This window comes from Triticum aestivum, chromosome 7D (assembly GCF_018294505.1).
Source record: "Triticum aestivum cultivar Chinese Spring chromosome 7D, IWGSC CS RefSeq v2.1, whole genome shotgun sequence".
Classification (NCBI taxonomy): domain Eukaryota; kingdom Viridiplantae; phylum Streptophyta; class Magnoliopsida; order Poales; family Poaceae; genus Triticum; species Triticum aestivum.
The window spans coordinates 436,299,562-436,318,859 of record NC_057814.1 but is presented as its reverse complement, the minus strand read 5'-3'; positions in this window follow the sequence as shown (position 1 = coordinate 436,318,859).

Below are 19,298 nucleotides of genomic sequence, written 5' to 3'. Positions count from 1 at the left end.
TGCCGACAAACCCCACTACATTTTGCCACTTCTGCTTGCTGCCGCCTATCGCCATCAACTTTCTCGACGCTGCTCGCGGTCGACCCAGCTCCGCTCGATTGGGGAACCCACCATACTTAGGGTTCTTTCTCATGGACAACAAGGTGACTAATTTAATGAGATATTATCTCATCTCTTATCCCAGTTCATCTGCCTCCTTTAATCACCCGGCCGGAATCGTCGTGCATTCATTTTTATCCGAGCTGATTTGAGGGTTTTCTTTCATTCATATACAGTGCACGGACACATCAGGACTTTGCGGCCTCCGCCAGACATCCACGGAGTTCCATCTCACCGTACCAGATGACTTGAGGATGCGCGCGGTATGTTAAACTTCACCCTAAATCGGTTGGCATGGCCTACTTTCCTGAATATATACTAAATATTGCTACATTTGGATAAAAGGTGCCACATGCACCATATACGTCAAAGGGGATTTTTTCCTCTTCTTTCTATATTAGGAAAATTAATGATGTATTATTCTTTCGATTACTCTCATATTTCCATGACATCATGTTTACCCTATTTGTTTAATTATAGATTTTTGTCCTTCGATTTCAACTGTTGTACAGTTCTTCAATTTGGGCCCATATTTAATTTTCACCATATTTTCTTTAACAATCCTACCATTTTCTGCAGCGCGTCTCTTGCTATGCAAAAGAATCTGTAGTGCACAATCTTTCCCTTTACATAAATCAAGACTGCAGGGATGTCATACTGAACACAAACCATGGATTTACAATCGTTGCTACTGTAAGACTTGATGAATGTGGTGACTCCTATTTTGGCACTGGCCTTTGGAAAGAAATTTCTAAGTTTTATGTACTGAAAGCTGGCACTAAAATTGCACTGCACATAAAAGATCCTCGTCATGAGATATATGCTAACTTCCCCGATGATATCATCCGTCCAGACTTTGTTCAAAGTAAGTTTTTTTTTCAAGTATCTGCATTTGACTTACCCAGCAATATCAAATTAATTGTGTAGTATTTAAGCAACCAATTGTTATTCCATTTTCTTACTATATTCCTACCTACTAACTTCTAGTTACCAATACACTTTTCTATTGCCCTGTTTTAACTAAATATTCCCTGTACTCCCACTTCTATCAGAAAGCACCGCTGACAAGGAGACTCCGGAGGTGGAGAACGGGGCTGCCAACAAGCGGAGGCGGGGCGAGCAAGAACCGCAAGCGACTCCAGCAGGCCTAGACTTCATCAACAGCCTCCCCGATGATATGTTGACAGTCGTCTTCTCCCTCCTCCCAATCAAATATGGGGCGCGGACAACCGTCCTTTACCGGCGGTGGCGCCCCCTATGGAACTCCACCCCTCTCGACCTCATCGACACCCACAAGCTCTGCCATGGCTATCACAAAAGCCTGGATGCGTTCTCCAAGATCCTCGGCAGTCTCCCTGGCCCAACCAGAGGCCTTAGAATGGGCAAGGACCGAGCCAAGCTTGACGACTGGTTCCGATCCCCCGCCCTAGATCAGCTCGAGGAGCTCACTTTTGATGATGGGCATATGTGCTCGCTGCCAATGTCTGCGCTCCGCCTCGCGCCCACGCTGCACGTCGCCAAGTTCAGGAACTGGAATCCCCCCCCCCTTAATGACGCATTCGCTCTTATTCTACCACGACTGAAGCACCTCGAGCTTGTCGTCGTCTGCCTCCTAAATGGTGACATGGAGCGCTTGCTCCGTGGCTGTATTGCACTCAAGTACCTTCATCTTCAGGCGATCAATGGGTTGAGTAGCTTCCACATCACCTCCATGACTCTCCGGACTATTTATGTGTGTTGCTAGTGCGGCAAGAAGACATCACAAGATGTGTACCACGGTATAGTCACTGACGACATACCTTCACTTGAGAGATTACTTGTAGTTGATCAAGAAGGTCCAACAAGAATCAATGTCATTTCTGTGCCGAAATTGATAGTGGTGGGCTACTTGTCTGACAAGTACTCCGAACTTGTTATTGGATCCACACCCATTCAGGTACAACAGTCGCCTTCTACCTCTCCTTATAGAAATTAACATTATTTCTAATTTTGAAGATGTATGTTCATCTGTCATCCAGAAAATGATTCCGACAAGCTTGACCCTGAAACTGCGCACAGTGAAGGTCTTTGCACTAGAATCTATTGGCCCCAACCTGGAGCAAGTTGAAAGTTTCCTGAGTTGCTTTCTGTGCCTGGAGAAGCTATATATTGAGGTGATGTTCCTTTCCAGTTAAATATTAACCATAAGGGAGTTCAATTTGTGACACCTTTTTCCAAGTTTACAATGACAATGTACTATGATTTCTGAAGGATTTTTTGGAGGATTTCAATATCCCCCCCCCATATTGGCTGCTTGATCCATATGGTTACAATCCATAAGCATTTCTCCTTTGGATTCGTCTGTACTAGTTTTCTTAGGGAACTTTGCATCCACTCCAACCTCTTGTGAAGAAGGCTATATTTTTCTAGATTGTAATCAAATGCCCATGTTAATCATGTCGGATCGAAGATGGCATGTTAGTGCATTTTACAAATCCTGCAAACCAAATAGGCCTGTAGTAGTGTTCAAAACTGCATCTAGGCACTATCACGTTTTCTTCTTTTGCGGATAAGATTAGGCCCGGGGTGGATAATGTGATACAATATAACAATCACGTCGAATGCCTAGATTTGTATCTCTTAGGAATTACTTTGAACTCCTACCGACGGACCTTATCGGAGATTATATTCGCCAGGTTCTTTATTGTGAAAGCAAGGGTGTTGAAGGTAATGAGGTTTGCCCTACATTTATTTCGGAAAAATGAATGGTTTGTTGATCAGTGCAGGCGGCTGTGGCATAATGGAATAGGCCTCGAAAATGCTGAATTTCATTTTGGAACTTCAGATGATAGAGTAATCGGAAGTCATCATGTCAACCCCATACATGACTTCGCAGTGGCTGACCCCTTTACAAAAATTATGAGGTTTCGAAACCAGACTTAGGAGTGGTAATATTAGTTTGAACCTCTCTGATATCCATGTTTAGCGGATCAACGCGAGCGTTTGCAGCTGATGAGCTGAATTTCATTTCTAATATCAATTTGGACCTTGTAATCTTCGAATTTGAGCCATATAACTCTGGAATTTGAACCTTGTAATATTTCGAGCTTTTGTGGTACAATCGTTGAAATGGCATCTGATACGTCTCCAACGTATCTATAATTTATGAAGTATTCATGCTAATATATTATCATTCTTGGATGTTTTACAATCATTTTATAGCAACTTTATATCATTTTTGGGACTAACTTATTGACATAGTGCCTAGTGTGAGTTGTTGTTTTTTGCTTGTTTTTTACATCGCAGAAAATCAATATCAAACGGAGTCCAAATGCAACAAAACTTTTTGGAGATTTTGTTTGGACCAGAAGACATCCGGTGGGCTAGAGTACCTGGGGGTGCCCCAAGGGGGCACAACCCACCAGGGCACGCCTGGGGGCCCAGGCGCGCCCAGGTGGGTTGTGCCCACCTCGGTGGCCTCTCGCACCGCCTCTTCGCCCTATAAATTCCCAAATATTGCAAAAACCCTCGGGGTAACCCTAGATCAGAAGTTCCGCCGCCGCAAGCCTCTGTAGCCACAAGAAACCAATATAGACCTTGTTCCGGGACCCTGCCGGAGGGGGAGATCATCACCGGTGGCCATCTTCATCATCTCGGCGGCCACCTTGATGAGGAGGGAGTAGTCCACCCTCGGGGCTGAGGGTTTGTACCAGTAGCTATGTGTTTAATCTCTCTCTCTCTCGTGTTCTTGAGATGCCATGATCTTGATGTATCGCGGGCTTTGTTAATATAGTTGGATCATATGGTGTTTTCCCCTCTCTAGTTGTGAATTGAGTTTTCCCTTTGAGATGTCGTTTTATCGGATTGAATACTTTTATGGATTTGAGAGCACTTGATGTATGTCTTGCATATGAATACCCATGGTGACAATGGGGTATTATTTTGATTCATTGATATATGTTTTGGCACTCAACTCGCGGATTCCCGAGGTGACATTGGGGTAATCTACGCATAGGGGTTGATGCACGTTCTTCTCTTTGTTTCTCTAGTAGAAATCTTGGGGCACTCTTTGAGGTTCTTTGTGTTGGATTGAGTATTATGAATCTGAAATTATTTGGTGTTATTTTAGTACGAACTCTTGGATTGATCGATCGGAAAGAATAGCTTCGAGGTGGTTTCGTACCCTACAAACGATTTCTTCTTATGTTCTCCGCTAGATAGGAACTTTGGAGTGATTCTTCATCGCACGTTGAGGGGTGGTTATATGATCCAATTATATTAGCAATGTTGAGAGATTGCACTAGCGAAAGTACAGACCCTAGGCCTCATTTTCAAGCATTGCTATACCATTTGTGCTCCGTTTTATCAATTGCTACCTTGCTGTTTTTTATTGTTCTTATTACAAAAATCAATATCTACTATCCATATTACACTTGTATCACCATCTCTTCGCCGAACTAGTGCACCTATACAAATTACCATTGTATTTGGTGTGTTGGGGACATAAGAGACTTTATTATTTGGTTGCAGGGTTGTTTGAGAGAGACTATCTTCATCCTACGCCTCCCACGGATTGATAAACCTTAGGTCATCCACTTGAGGGAAAATTGCTACCGTCCTACAAAACTCTGCGCTTGGAGGCCCAACACGTGTCTACAAGAATAAAGTTGCGTAGTAGACATCAAGTCTTTTCTGGCGCCGTTGCCGGGGAGGTGAGTGCTTGAAGGTATATCTTTAGATCTTGAATCAAATCTTTTAGTTTCTTGTTTTATCACTAGTTTGGTTTATAAAATAAAACTACAAAAAATGGAATTGAGGTTGCATCATATTGTTCATCTTTATAACGTCTTTCGTGAAAATGATGGAAAGGAAAATTGTGCTCAATTGATAGAAGAAGAATTCAATAGAATGTTTGGTATAAATGATGAGCATGATTGCAATGTTGTTAGTGTGAATTCTTTGAATATCCATTATGCTAATGATATGCAAAGCTATAAGCTTGGGGATGCTACGTTTGATGAAGATGATATTTTTAGTCCCCCAAGATTTTATGTGCAAATTTGTTATAATGATTGCATCCCTCCTATTTAGGATGATTATATGATGAAAGTGGATTCGGAGAGGTCATGACTTTATTTAATGATGAATCCACCATTTTGGACGAGGCTTCAATTGACTATGATAACAAAGTTGCTATCTATGATGATTATGGTGATGATATGTATGCTATAAAGAATAATGATAACAATGAAACTTGTCATCATGATTTTAATTTTCACTCTCATGATAGTTATTTTGTTGAGTTTGCTCCCACTACTATTGATGAGAAGAAATTTGCTTATGTGGGAGTAATAAGTTTTCTATGCTTTTGTGTCATGAAAAGAATGCTTGATGTGATGGTTATATTATTGAATTTCTTCATGATGCTACTGAAAATTATTATGAGGGAGGAACTTATGCTTGTAGGAATTGCAATAATATCAAGTTTCCTCTCTATGTGTTGAAAATCTTGAAGTTGTGCTTGTTTTGCTTTCCTATGCTAGTTGATTCTTGTTCCCATAAATTGTTTGATCACAAAATCCCTATGCATAATAAGTGGGTTAGACTTAAATGTGATTGCCATGTGCTTCATGATGCTCTCTTTGTGTTTCAATTCTTATCTTTTATGCGAGCATCATTGCAATAATCATGCCTAGCTAAAAGGCATTAAAGAAAAGCGCTTGTTGGGAGACAACCCAACACTTTTACCTACTGTTTTTGTATGTTCACATGATTAGGCTACTGTAGTAATCATGTTTTATAGCTTTTGTTTCAATAAAGTGCCAAGTAAAGCCTTTGGGATAGTGTGGATGATAGTTGACTTGATTCTGTGCAAAAACAGAAACTTTTGCGTCCAGTGCAGAAATTCCTATGTTTTACTAGAACCTGGAAAAATTCTGAGTTTTTTATAGTTGTGGGTATACAAATTATCTATGTTGTCCTAATTTTTCAGAATTTTTGGAGATACAAAAGTATGACCTTAGTTCAGATCTTTATAGACTGTTCTGTTTTTGAAAGATTCTGTTTTCAGTGCATAGTTTGCTTGTTTTCTAGTTTCTATGGCTTATATCGCTCAATATAAATTGTGGAAATGATAAGGTACAGTAGGCATTGTGTGAGAACAATTATGAATCTTGTCTTTGACATTACCAAAGTGAATGATTTGTCTTTATCATACTAACCCATCTCACGAAGTTCCGTTAAGTTTTATGTGATTGAAGTTTTCAAGTTTTGGGTGAGATATCGATATGAGGAGAATAAGGAGTGACAAGACCCTAAGCTTGGGGATTCCCAAGGCACCCCAAGGCAATATTCAAGGAAGATCCAAGCAACTAAGCTTGGGGATGCCCTGGAAGGCATCCCCTCTTTCGTCTCCAACATTATCGGTAACCTCACTTGGAGCTACATTTTCATTCGTCACATGATATGTGTTTTTCTAGGAGTGTCATATTATTTTACTAGGATTTGCTTGCTGTCATTTAGAATAATGTTTTGCGTCTTTTATTTCAATAAAGTGGCAATGATAGCCTTTACCATGCTTATCTTGCAAGTATATGAGTTGCTGTTTCAAAACAGAAAGTTTTTTTATGTTGCAAAAATCCCCGAAAAGTCAGAATGTGATAAAATGTTGAAACTTTTTGCACAATAAGATCTGATAAATTTTCTACAGTGTGGTATTTTTTGGAGTTAAAGAAGTATTGATACTCTTGCATTCTTTACAGACTGTACTGTTTTGGCAGATTGCTGTTAAGTTTGCATTGTTTGAATATGTTTGCTTGTTTAATGATTCTATTTGAGGATAGGAGTATTAAATATGCAGAGGAATTTAGTATGCAATGTTGAATAATAATTTTGTTGATTTGCTACAGTAGAGAATGATAAGGTTTTGCATTGATTTATACTAACTTATCTCACGAGTTCTTGTTGAGTTTTGTGTGGATGAAGTTTTTGAGATTTAGGAAAACCGTGATATGAGAGAAATTAAGGAGACACAAAAGCTCAAGCTTGGGGATGCCCAAGGCACCCCAAGATAATATTTCAATCTATACCTACTAATAAAGCAAGGTGCGTTTCTCCAATATTTTCATCCGTTCACCATCGAAAATAATTTTTTGCTATCCGAGGTGGTACTAAATTTTTGTGTGTCTCTCCACTGGAAAATACAAAAAGTTTATCCAGAATACCGCAACTGGGCCAGGCGCACTCCAGCCCAACAAAGCCAACCCAGTAATTATCCTGCCCATGCGTTGGGAGGAGCTTATTTGTCGCACACGGCCACAAATAGTTGAATGTACGCACAGGTCGCCCAAGACTAGGCCGGCTCGTTTTTGTTTTTTCAGTATTCGGTTTCTGTTTCATTTTCATTTTCCCCTTCTTTGTTTTTATTTTTCGTGAAATAATAATATACAAAATTTATTTGGAATTTCAATTTTTGTTCAAATATTCAACAGAATTAGCATTACAAAATTTTATTCCTATTTCTAAAAATATTAGAAACTTAAAAAACATTGGTTTCGGAATTTCCGCAACATTTACAAAAATGTTGCAATTTAAAAAAAATCTATTTCAGAATTGTTCGAGATTTTTATAAAAATAATATTTTATAAAATGTCCCATATTAAAAAAATATTCCTATTTTAGTGAAAAGTTCACAAAAAAAATAATGTTTGCATCTAAGAAAACATTTTTAAAAATGTTCTGAATGTTCCCCTTTTCAAAAATAATAATAATGTTGTGTTGTATAAATAGTTCATGTTTTCAAAATATCATTTATTAATTTAAATTCCCGTTTTGAATTTTGTTTGTGTTTTTCCAAAATTATTTGGAATTTTCAAAAAAAATGTTCACATTTCTTAGAACTCTCCGGGCTTTAAAAAAATTAATGTTTCCAAGAATATTCGGCAGTTCATATTTCTTTGAATGTTCCAAATAATAAATAAATAAAATCTGAAGCTACCGTATCTTCTTAAATAATCGTGTTGGCCATTGGTTAGAGCGCGCGTTCGTTCTATCCAGGTTGGATATAAATTTAAAAAAATTGTGGGCATGTGCTAATAAAAGAGAATATGTTGTTTGGCTCTAATTAGAAGAAAAAAACCGTGCATACGTGAGCACTAGAATAATCAAAGCGAATAAACCGTCATAATGAAGGGACATTCATGCCTGATTATGCTTATGAAACATGATTTATGTGCTGCCATTAGTAATCCATCCGGTTACGCCGTTGTTGAAAAGTGGTCAAAGCAACCATGTCCCGAAGATCGTCACACATCCACCAAATGAGGAGGCATGCACAACCCCAAGATAGAGGCGGACGCGAAAGAAAAAGGCACGAGTTGGGTGCTCGCCAACACGAGTTGGGTGCTCCCCACGACTATCAAGATTTCATGGGCCAAACACGTCCAGTGAGAAGACCGCAACTCCTTGCTCTGTCGCCTACCGTTGTCGAGACCGTTTTTTGTGGACACATCGATTTATCTTTCCCGTTGTTTGTCGTAAATAAAATATCTCTCCCGTTGCATCGCACGGGCATTTGTGCTAGTAAGTCTCAAGCATCTAAGCTTGGGGATGCCCCGGTAGGCATCCCACCTTTCTTCTTCAACAATTATCGGTTAGTATCGGTTGAGCCTAAGTTTTTACTTCTTCACATGATGTGTGCTATTCTTGGAATGTCATTTTGTTTTGTTTTGCTTGATGTTTTAATAAAATATTTAGATCTGAAACTTTTAAATAAGAGAGAGTCCTCAAATAGCTACCCATTTACATAACTACTCGCTTGATCTTCACTTATATCTTTTTGGAGTAGCTTGTCATTTACTCTTGTGCTTCACTCATATCGTATGAGTAAATTGTTGAATGAATTGAATATCATGAAGTTGAAATTATATGTTCATATCATGCCTAGTAGTAGATTCACATTGGGTTTAGAAAGTGAAATCTTTTGAAGATTGACAATCACAATATTGGTCATACAAGCAATTCATGAATGATTACTATAAGGAAGAGAACTTTCACATGCAAATATATTATCTTGGACATCTTCTATGATTGTGAATACCCATTAATTATTTTCAAACTTGAGCAAATTAGTTGAAGTTGGACAAGGAAGACAACGTAATGAGTTATGTTTGGGTATATTCGCATAGAAGTTATATTGTTAAGGATCCTCCAACATGTGGTGCTTGCCTAGGATCTTTTGCTAGCCAAAAATTCATACTAAGTAGAGATACTACTTGTGCATCCAAAAACGCTTAAAACCCAGTTTCTTGCCATGAGTGTCCACCATAAGATCCTTCAAGTAAGTTGTCATTGGTGCATAAAGCAATAAAAATTGCTCCTAAATATGTTTGATATTTTAATGTAAGGGAAAATTGTGCGTTGTACGAACTTGTGATGGCAATGTAATAAAAGTGACGGACTGCATAATAAAGGTTGCTATCATAAGGGGCAATATAATGTGATGTTCCTTTGCATTAAGAGCTTGGGCATCCAAATAAAAAGCGCATGGCAACCTCTGCTTCCCTCTGCGAAGGGCCTATCTTTTACTTTTTAGTATTTACTTTTATGCAAAGAGTCAATAGTATAAATTCTCATTTCAACCTCAATTATTCTCTAGTTGGAAAGCATCATGCGGTGGGGAAAGATCTAGGCACATATGACCAGTCAAATATATTTGATCATGATTTATCATTGTTGACAATTATCTCTATGATAAATGAGTTGGGAGGCGAAATATTAAGCCCCTATATTTCTCTGTGTTCGATGGATGCATTTGTTCTAAGAATATGCTTTGAGTAGTAGCAATCATGGAAGACTATATGATGATTGAGTATGTGGAGCTCTTACTTAGACTTTGTTGAATAAGTTGAATTGCAATTGCTTGGTGACTGAGAACATAGGTTGTTGAGTTTCAAAAGAATTCATTGTTTGAACCTTAACATGTGAATTGGTTGCTACTTTAATATGAGAAGTTTTATAAGAAAGAATTGCTGTTATGATGCTAGGAAAAGTGATTGAAATTGTCATTGATCAAACTTGTGCACTTTGCTAGCATTCACACTTCATAAATTATTTCTCTTATCATTTACCTACTCGAGGGCGAGTAGGAATTAAGCTTGGGGATGCTGATACGTCTCCAATGCATCTATAATTTATGAAGTATTCATGCTAATATATTATCATTCTTGGATCTTTTACAATCATATTATATCAACTTTATATCATTTTTCGGGACTAACCTATTGACATGGTGCCCAGTGCCAGTTGCTATTTTTTGCTTGTTTTTTACATCGCAAAAAATCAATATCAAACGGATTCCAAATGCAACAAAACTTTTTGGAGATTTGTTTGGACCAGAATCCAGTGGGCCAGAGAAGCACCTGGGGGGTGCCCCGAGGGGGGCGCAACCCACCAGTCCGGCAGGGTGCCGGAACGGGGTCTAGATTGGTTTCTCGTGGCTACAAAGGCTTGCGGCGACGGAACTTCTGATCTAGGGTTACCCTGAGGGTTTTTGCAATATTTGGGAATTTATAGGGCGAAGAGGTGGTGCAAGAGGCCATCTAGGGGGGCACAACCCACCAGGGCGCGCCTGGGGTCTAGATTGTTTTTTCGTGGCTACAGAGGCTAGCGGCGGCGGAACTTCTGATCTAGGATTACCTCGAGGGTTTTTGCAATATTTGGGAATTTATAGGATGAAGAGGCGGTGCGAGAGGCCACCGAGGGGGCACAACCCACCAGGGCGCGGGCTCTGTAGCCACGAGAAACCAATCTAGACCCCGTTCCGGCACCCTGCCGGAGGGGGAGATCATCGCTGGTGGCCATCTTCATCATCCTGGCAGCCACCATGATGAGGAGGGAGTAGTCCACCCTCGGGGCTGTGGGTTTGTACCAGTAGCTATGTGTTTAATCTCTCTCTCTCTCTCTCATGTTCTTGATATGCCACGATCTTGATGTATCGCGGGCTTTGTTAATATAGTCGAATGATATGGTGTTTTCACCTCTCTATCTTGTTGTGAATTGAGTTTTCCCTTTGAGATTTTGTTTTATTGGATTGAATACTTTTATGGATTTGAGAGCACTTGATATATGTCTTCATATGAATACCCATGGTGACAATGGGGTATTATTTTGATTCATTTGATATATGTTTTGGCACTCAACTCGCGGATTCCCGAGGTGACATTGAATCTACGCATAGGGGTTGATGCACGTTCTTGTCTTTGTTTCTCCGGTAGAAATCTCGGGGCACTCTTTGAGGTTCTTTGTGTTGGATTGAGTATTATGAATCTGAAATTATTTGGTGTTATTTTAGTACAAACTCTTGGATAGATTGATCGGAAATAATAGCTTCGAGGTGGTTTCGTACCCTACAAACGATTTCTTCTTATGTTCTTCGCTAGATAGGAACTTTGGAGTGATTCTTCATCGCACGTTGAGGGATGGTTATATGATCCAATTATATTAGCATTGTTGAGAGATTGCACTAGCGAAAGTACGGACCTTGCTATACCATTTGTGCTCCGTTTTATCAATTGCTACCTTGCTGTTTTTTATTGTTATTATTACAAAAATCAATATCTACTATCCTTATTACACTTGTATCACCATCTCTTCGCTGAACTAGTGCACCTATAGAAATTACCATTGTATTTGGTGTGTTGGGGACACAAGAGACTTTTTATTATTTGGTTGCAGTGTTGTTTGAGAGAGACTATCTTCATCCTACGCCTCCCACGGATTGATTAACCTTAGGTCATCCACTTGAGGGAAATTGCTACTATCCTACAAAACTCTGCGCTTGGAGGCCCAACACGTGTCTACAAGAATAAAGTTGCATAGTAGACATCAACATCATACGAGACTCGTATATTGGTAGCACTATTTTGACCTTAATATGCAATGGACTTAGATTTTATTAACCATTCTCGAATCTATTTAACTTGTCGATCTCATATCACACAATTTGTATAGCTAACTCGACTGCAATCTTCGACATTATTGTACATAGTTGGTTTCTTCAACCGTGGGCCCTGTAGAGCGCAGAATTAATTATCGCACTCGAGTGTCCATCATCACCCTTCTGTGTAACTTTGACCTCATCACCCACGGGTAAACTTATGACCGAAGTCATTCCACACACTTCGTTTTTACAAATCTTTTTGCCAATAAACGCCCATGATTTGTCCCTCTTCTAGCTAATGCGTGGCCAAACTAGCTGGGCGGGGAGTTTGTGCAGTAAACTGCGCGGCAACGCGGGAACAGGCTCACCGACGATACATTTGGCGCCTCTTCGAGCCCACGTGTGGTCAAACGAAACATGTGCGGTGCGGTGTTGTCAAGCGTGCACTGGAATCCTCCGCTATGAATGCCATGACAAGACGTGATGATTACAGGCCGGCCGGCCCCCATTTATTACACTAGCCATTTAACCCTTGTGTCTCTTCAACCTTTCGATCGCGCCCCACCATTGCAAGAAGCACACCCACCACGACAAATTCTTAGAGGGTATCCTGCGCGGCTCCAATGGCGCTCCGAGCGGCTGCCGACGACGAGCAACAGTTCACCATGCATGCCGTGGTGGACACCCACAGAAGGGGGCTCTCGGTGGTGTACACCAACAACCCGGTCTCGGTGGAGCACTCCATCCACATCATGGAGTTGTTGCTTGCCGAGGAGAAGTACAAGGTGGTCGGGTTCGATCTCGAGTACACCCGCGCTCATGCCGGGTCTCGTCTCAAGGCCTTCGTCGCCCAGATGTGTGTGCGCAACCACGTCCTCGTCTACCACTACTGCCTGGTCACAAGGCCTTGCGAGCGTTTCGCCAGGTTTGTCAACAGCCCCCACTACATGTTCGCTACGGTGGACATCACCAACGATGTAAAGGTGCTCAAGAATTCGGGCATCGCCTGTTGATACGCCTCCAACGTATCTACTTTTCCTAACGCTTTTCCTCTTGTTTTGGACTCTAATTTGCATGATTTGAATGAAACTAACCCCGGACTGACGCTGTTTTCAGTAGAACTACCATGGTGTTGTTTTTGTGCAGAAATAAAAGTTCTCGGAATGGAACGAAACTTTGCGAGGATTTTTTATGCAATATATCTGGAGCCAAGAACCACCGGAGGGGGGCACCTGGGTGGGCACAACCCACCAGGGCACGCCCCCCTCCAGGCGCGCCCAGGTGGGTTGTCCCCACCTGGTGGCCCAGCAGACCCTAAAACCGACGCTATAAAATCACATATTTCCAGGAAAAAAAATCAAGGAGAAAGAATTATCGCGTTTCACGAGACAGAGCCGCCATCACCTCCTGATCTTCATCGGGAGGCCAGATCTGGAGTCCGTTTGGGGCTTCGGAGAGGGGGATCTTCGATCTTCGTCATCACCAACCCTTCTCCATCGCCAATTCCATGATGCTCCCCACCGGGAGTGAGTAATTCCTTCGTAGGCTCGCTGGTCGGTGAGAGTTGGATGAGATTCATCATGTAATCTAGTTAGTTTTGTTAGGGCCTGATCCCTAGTATCCACTATGTTCTGAGATTGATGTTCCTATGACTTTGCCATGCTTAATACTTGTCACTTTGGGCCCGGGTGCCATGATTTTAGATCTGAACCATTTATGTTATCACCATTATATCCATGTTCTAGATCCGATCTTGCAAGTTATAGTCACCTACTACTTGTTATGATCCGGCAACCCTAGAGTGACAATAGTCGGGACCACTCCTGGTGATGACCGTAGTTTGAGGAGTTCATATATTCATCGTGTGTTAATGCTTTGTTCCGGTTCTCTATTAAAAGGAGGCCTTAATATCCCTTAGTTTCCAATTGGACCCCGCTGCCACGGGAGGGTAGGACAAAAGATGTCATGCAAGTTCTTTCCATAAGCACGTATGACTATTTACGGAATAAATGTCTATATTATATTTATGAACTAGAGCTAGTGCCGTATTGCCCTAGGTTATGACTGTCACATGATGAATATCATCCAACAAATTATCGATCCAATGCCTACGAATTGTTCTTATATTGTTCTTGCTAAGTTACTACTGTTATCGTTACTGCTGCACTTGCTACAAAATTACTACTATCACTGTTACCGTTACTATTGCTATTGTCACTATTATCAAAACTATCATACTACTTTGCTACTGATCACTTTGTTGAAGATAATTAATCTCCAGGTGTGGTTGAATTGACAACTCAGCTGCTAATACTTGCAAGTATCCTTTGGCTCACCTTGTGTCGAATCTATAAATTTGGGTTGAATACTCTACCCTCGAAAACTGTTGCGATCCCATATACTTGTGGGTTATCAAGACCTTTTTCTGGCCCCGTGGCCAGGGAGCATAGCTATATTTGTTGAGTCACTTGGGATTATTATCAGTTTATCACTATGAAGAATCTGAAGGATGCTAAGACTAAGATTTATCCCTCTAAGATGAGGGGAGGTAAGGAACTTCCATCTAGCTCTGCTTTAGATTCACCTTCTGTTATAAGTAAACTTGCAACACCACCACATGCTATTAATCCTGATATGTCGCAAGCTATAGATGATGCTACTTCTATTATGAATGATACTTATGATGATGCTAGTACCTTGCTTGATGATGATGATGTGCCACTAGGTGACTTTCTTGATGAACAAATTGCTACAGTAAGACAACATGATATTGTTGAAACTGATGATGAGCTTGAAACTGCAAATCTTGAAACACCTGCTAGAACTTGCCCTCCTAGATATGAATTGCCAAAGGTACTGGAAGGTTATGTTATGAATGAGGAGACAACTAGAGATATTCTTGCTTGTAAGGACAAAGATGATCTAGAGAAATTATTATGCAAGTATAAAGAAAAATCCTTGAATGCTAGAATGCAATATGATCCTAAGTTTGCTACTTCACTATCTTTATTGATGATAAGGATTATGAACTCTCTGTCGACCCAGAGTTAATTACTTTGTTTGAATCTTATCCTTTCCATGGTTATGAAACTGAAACTGTTGTGGCACATCTTACTAAGTTGAATGACATAGCCACCCTTTTTACTCATGATGAGAAAACTCGCTATTACTATATTCTCAAATTATTTCCGTTCTCATTAAAGGGTGATGCTAAAGCTTGGTACAATACTCTTGCTCCTGGTTGTGTGCGTAGTTCCCCAGGATATGATTTATTACTTCTCTGAAAAATATTTCCCTGCTCATAAGAAACAAGCTGCCTTACAGGAAATATTTAACTTTGTGCAAATTAAAGAAGAGAGTCTCCCACAAGCTTGGGGGAGGCTTTGCCAATTGCTTAATGCTTTGCCTGATCATCCTCTTAAGAAAAATGAAATACTTGATATCTTCTATAATGGACTAACCGATGCTTCTAGGGATTTCCTAGATAGTTGTGCTGGTTATGTTTTTAGGGAATGAACTATTGGACAAGCTGAAGAATTATTGAACGACATATTGAAAAATTATGATGATTGCGCTCTTCCTGAACCACCGCTTAAACCCACTCCGAAGAAGAGGGGTATATTATATCTCAGCTCTGAAGATATGCAAGAGGTAAATAAATATATGAAGGAAAAAGGTATTAAGGCTGAGGATGTCAAAAATTTACCTCCTATTGTTATTTAGTGCCAACGTTGAGCATGGACATTATATCTGGATCTTGTTTATTGAAAGATGGTTATTCATCTAAGTCAGATAATAATGGTTGTTCTATTTATATGAGTAATATCTTTTATGATCATGCACCTTTGATGAATGGTCTATTATTGTTGAATCTCGATCGTAGTGACACACATATTCATAATATTGATGCCAAAAAATGCAAAGTTGATAATGATAGTGCAACATAGTTGTGCCACCGCCGTTTAGGTCATATTGGTGTAAAGCACATGAAAAAACTCCATGCGGATGGACTTTTGGAATCACTTGATTATGAATCATTTGATACTTGCGAACCATGCCTCATGTGAAAGATGACTAAGACTCCGTTCTCCGGAACAATAAAGCGAGCTAATGACTTAATGGAAATAATACATACCGATGTATGCAGTCCGATGAGTGTTGAGGCACGCGACGGGTATTGTTATTTTCTAACCATTGCAGATGATTTGAGTAGGTATGGGTATATCTACTTAATAAAACACAAATCTGAAACATTTGAAAAGTTCAAAGAATTTCAGGGTGAAGTAGAGAATCATCGTAACAAGAAAATAAAGTTTGTAGATCTGATCATGGAGGTGAATATTTGAGTTACGAGTTTGGCCTTCATTTAAAACAATGTGGAATTGTTTCACAACTCACGCCACCTAGAACACCACATCGTAATGGTGTGTCCGAACATCGTAACCGTACTTTATTAGATATGGTGCATTATATGATGTCTCTTACCGACTTGCCTTTATTTTTGGGGTTATGCCTTAGAGACATCCGCATTCACGTTAAATAGGGCACCGTCTAAATCTGTTGAGACGACACCGTATGAACTATGGTTTGGCAAGAAACCTAAGCTGTCATTTCTTAAAGTTTGAGGATGCAACACTTGTGTCAAAAGGCTTCAGCCTGAGAAGCTCGAACCCAAACCGGAGAAGTGCATCTTCATAGGATACCATAAGGAAACTATTGGGTACACCTTCTACCACAAATCCAAAGGCAAGATCTTTGTTGCCAAGAATGGGTCCTTTCCAGAGAAGGAGTTTCTCTCGAAAGAAGTGAGCGGGAGGAAAGTAGAACTTGATGAGGTAGTTGTACCTTCTCTCGAATTGGAAAGTAGCACACCAGGGAAAAACGTTTTCGTGATGCCTACACCAACTAGAGAGGAAGCTAATGATGATGATCATGAAACTTCAGATCAAGTTACTACTGAACTTCGTAGGTCGACCAGAACACGTTCCGCACCAGAGTGGTACGGTAATGCTGTCCTTGAAGGTAATGTTGTCTTGGAAGTCATGTTATTAGACCACGACGAACCTACGAACTATGAAGAAGCAATGATGAGCCCAGATTCTGATAAATGGCTTGAGGCCATGAAATCTGAGATAGGATCCATGCATGAGAATAAAGTGTGGACTTTTGTGGACTTGCCCGATGATCGGCAAGCCATTGAGAATAAATGGATCTTCTAGAAGAAGACGGACGTTGATGGTAATGTCAATGTCTACAAAGCTCGACTTGTCGCAAAAGGTTTTCGACAACTTCAAGGGGTTGACTACGATGAGACTTTCTCACCCATAGCGATGCTTAAGTCTGTCCGAATCATGTTAGCAATTGGCGCATTTTATGATTATGAAATCTGGCAAATGGACGTCAAAACTGCATTCCTTAATGGATTTCTTAAAGAAGAGTTGTATATGATGCAACCAGAAGGTTTCGTCGATCCTAAAGGTGCTAACAAAGTGTGCAAGCTCCCGCGATCCATTTATGGACTGGTGCAAGCATCTCGGAGTTGGAACATATGCTTTGATGATGTGATCAAAGCATATGGTTTTATACAGACTTACGGTGAAGCCTGTATTTATAAGAAAGTGAGTGTGAGCTTTGTAGCATTTCTGATATTATATGTGGATGACATATTGTTGATTAGAAATGATATAGAATTTCTGGATAGCATAAAAGGATACTTGAATAAGAATTTTTCAATGAAAGACCTCGGTAATATATTGGGCATCAAGATCTATAGGGATAGATCAAGACACTTAATAAGACATTCACAAAGCACATACCTTGACAAAGTTCTAAAGAAGTTCAAAATGGACCAGTGAAAGAAAGGGTTCTTGCCTGTGTTGCAAGGTGTGAAATTGATTCAGACTCAAAGCCCAACCACGACAGAAGATAGAGAGAGAATAAAAGTCATTCCCTATGCATCAGCCATAGGTTCTATCATGTATGCTATGCTGTGTACCAGACCTGATGTGTGCCTTGCCATAAGTTTGGCAGGGAGGTACCAAATTAATCTAGGAGTGGATCACTGGACAACGGTCAAGAACATCCTGAAGTACCTGAAAATGACAAAGGATATGTTTCTCATTTATGGAGGTGATGAAGAGCTCGTCGTAAAAGGTTACGTCGAGCTAACTTCGACACTGACCCGGATGACTCTAAGTCACAAACCGGATACATATTTATATTGAATGGTGGAGCTGTCAATTGGTGCTGTTCCAAGCAGAGCGTCATGGCGGGATCTACGTGTGAAGCGGAGTACATAGCTGCTTCGGAAGCATCGCATGAAGGAGTCTGAATGAAGGAGTTCATATCCGATCTGGGTGTAATACCCAGTGCATCGGGTCCAATGAAAATCTTTTGTGACAACACTGGAGCAATTGCCTTAGCGAAGGAATCCAGGTTTCACAAGAGAACTGAACACATCAAGAGACGCTTCAACTCCATTTGTGAAAAGGTCAAGGATGGAGACATAGAAATTTGCAAAATACATACGGATTTGAATGTAGCAGACCTGTTGACTAAACCTCTTCCGCGGGCAAAACATGATCAGCACCAAGACTCCATGGGTGTTAGATTCATTACTATGTAATCTAGATTATTGACTCTAGTGCAAATGGGAGACTGGTGGAAATATGCCCTATGGGCAATAATAAAGTTGTCATTATTATATTTCCTTATTCATCATAAAGGTTTATTATTCATGCTAGAATTGTATTGATCGGAAACTTAAATACATGTGTGGATACATAAACAAATACCGTGTCCCTAGTGAGCCTCTACTAGACTAGCTCGTTGATCAAAGATTGTTAAGGTTTAACCATGGACATGTGTTGTTACTTGATAATGGGATCACATCATTAGGAGAATGATGTGATGGACAAGACCCATCCGTTAGCTTAGCAAATGATCGTTCAGTTTATTGCTACTGCTTTCTTAATATCAAATACATACTCCTTCGACCATGAGATCATGTAACTCCCAGATACCGGAGGAATACCTTGTGTGCTATCAAACATCACAACGTAACTGGGTGATCATAAAGATGCTCTAGAGGTATCTCCGAAGGTGTCTGTTGAGTTGGCATGGATCGAGATTGGATTTTGTCACTTTGTGTATCGGAGAGGTATCTCTGGGCCCTCTCGGTAATACACATCACAAGAAGCTTGCAAGCAAAGTGACCAAGGAGTTAGTTACAAGATGATGTATTACAAAACGCGTAAAGAGACTTGCCGAAAACGAGATTGAA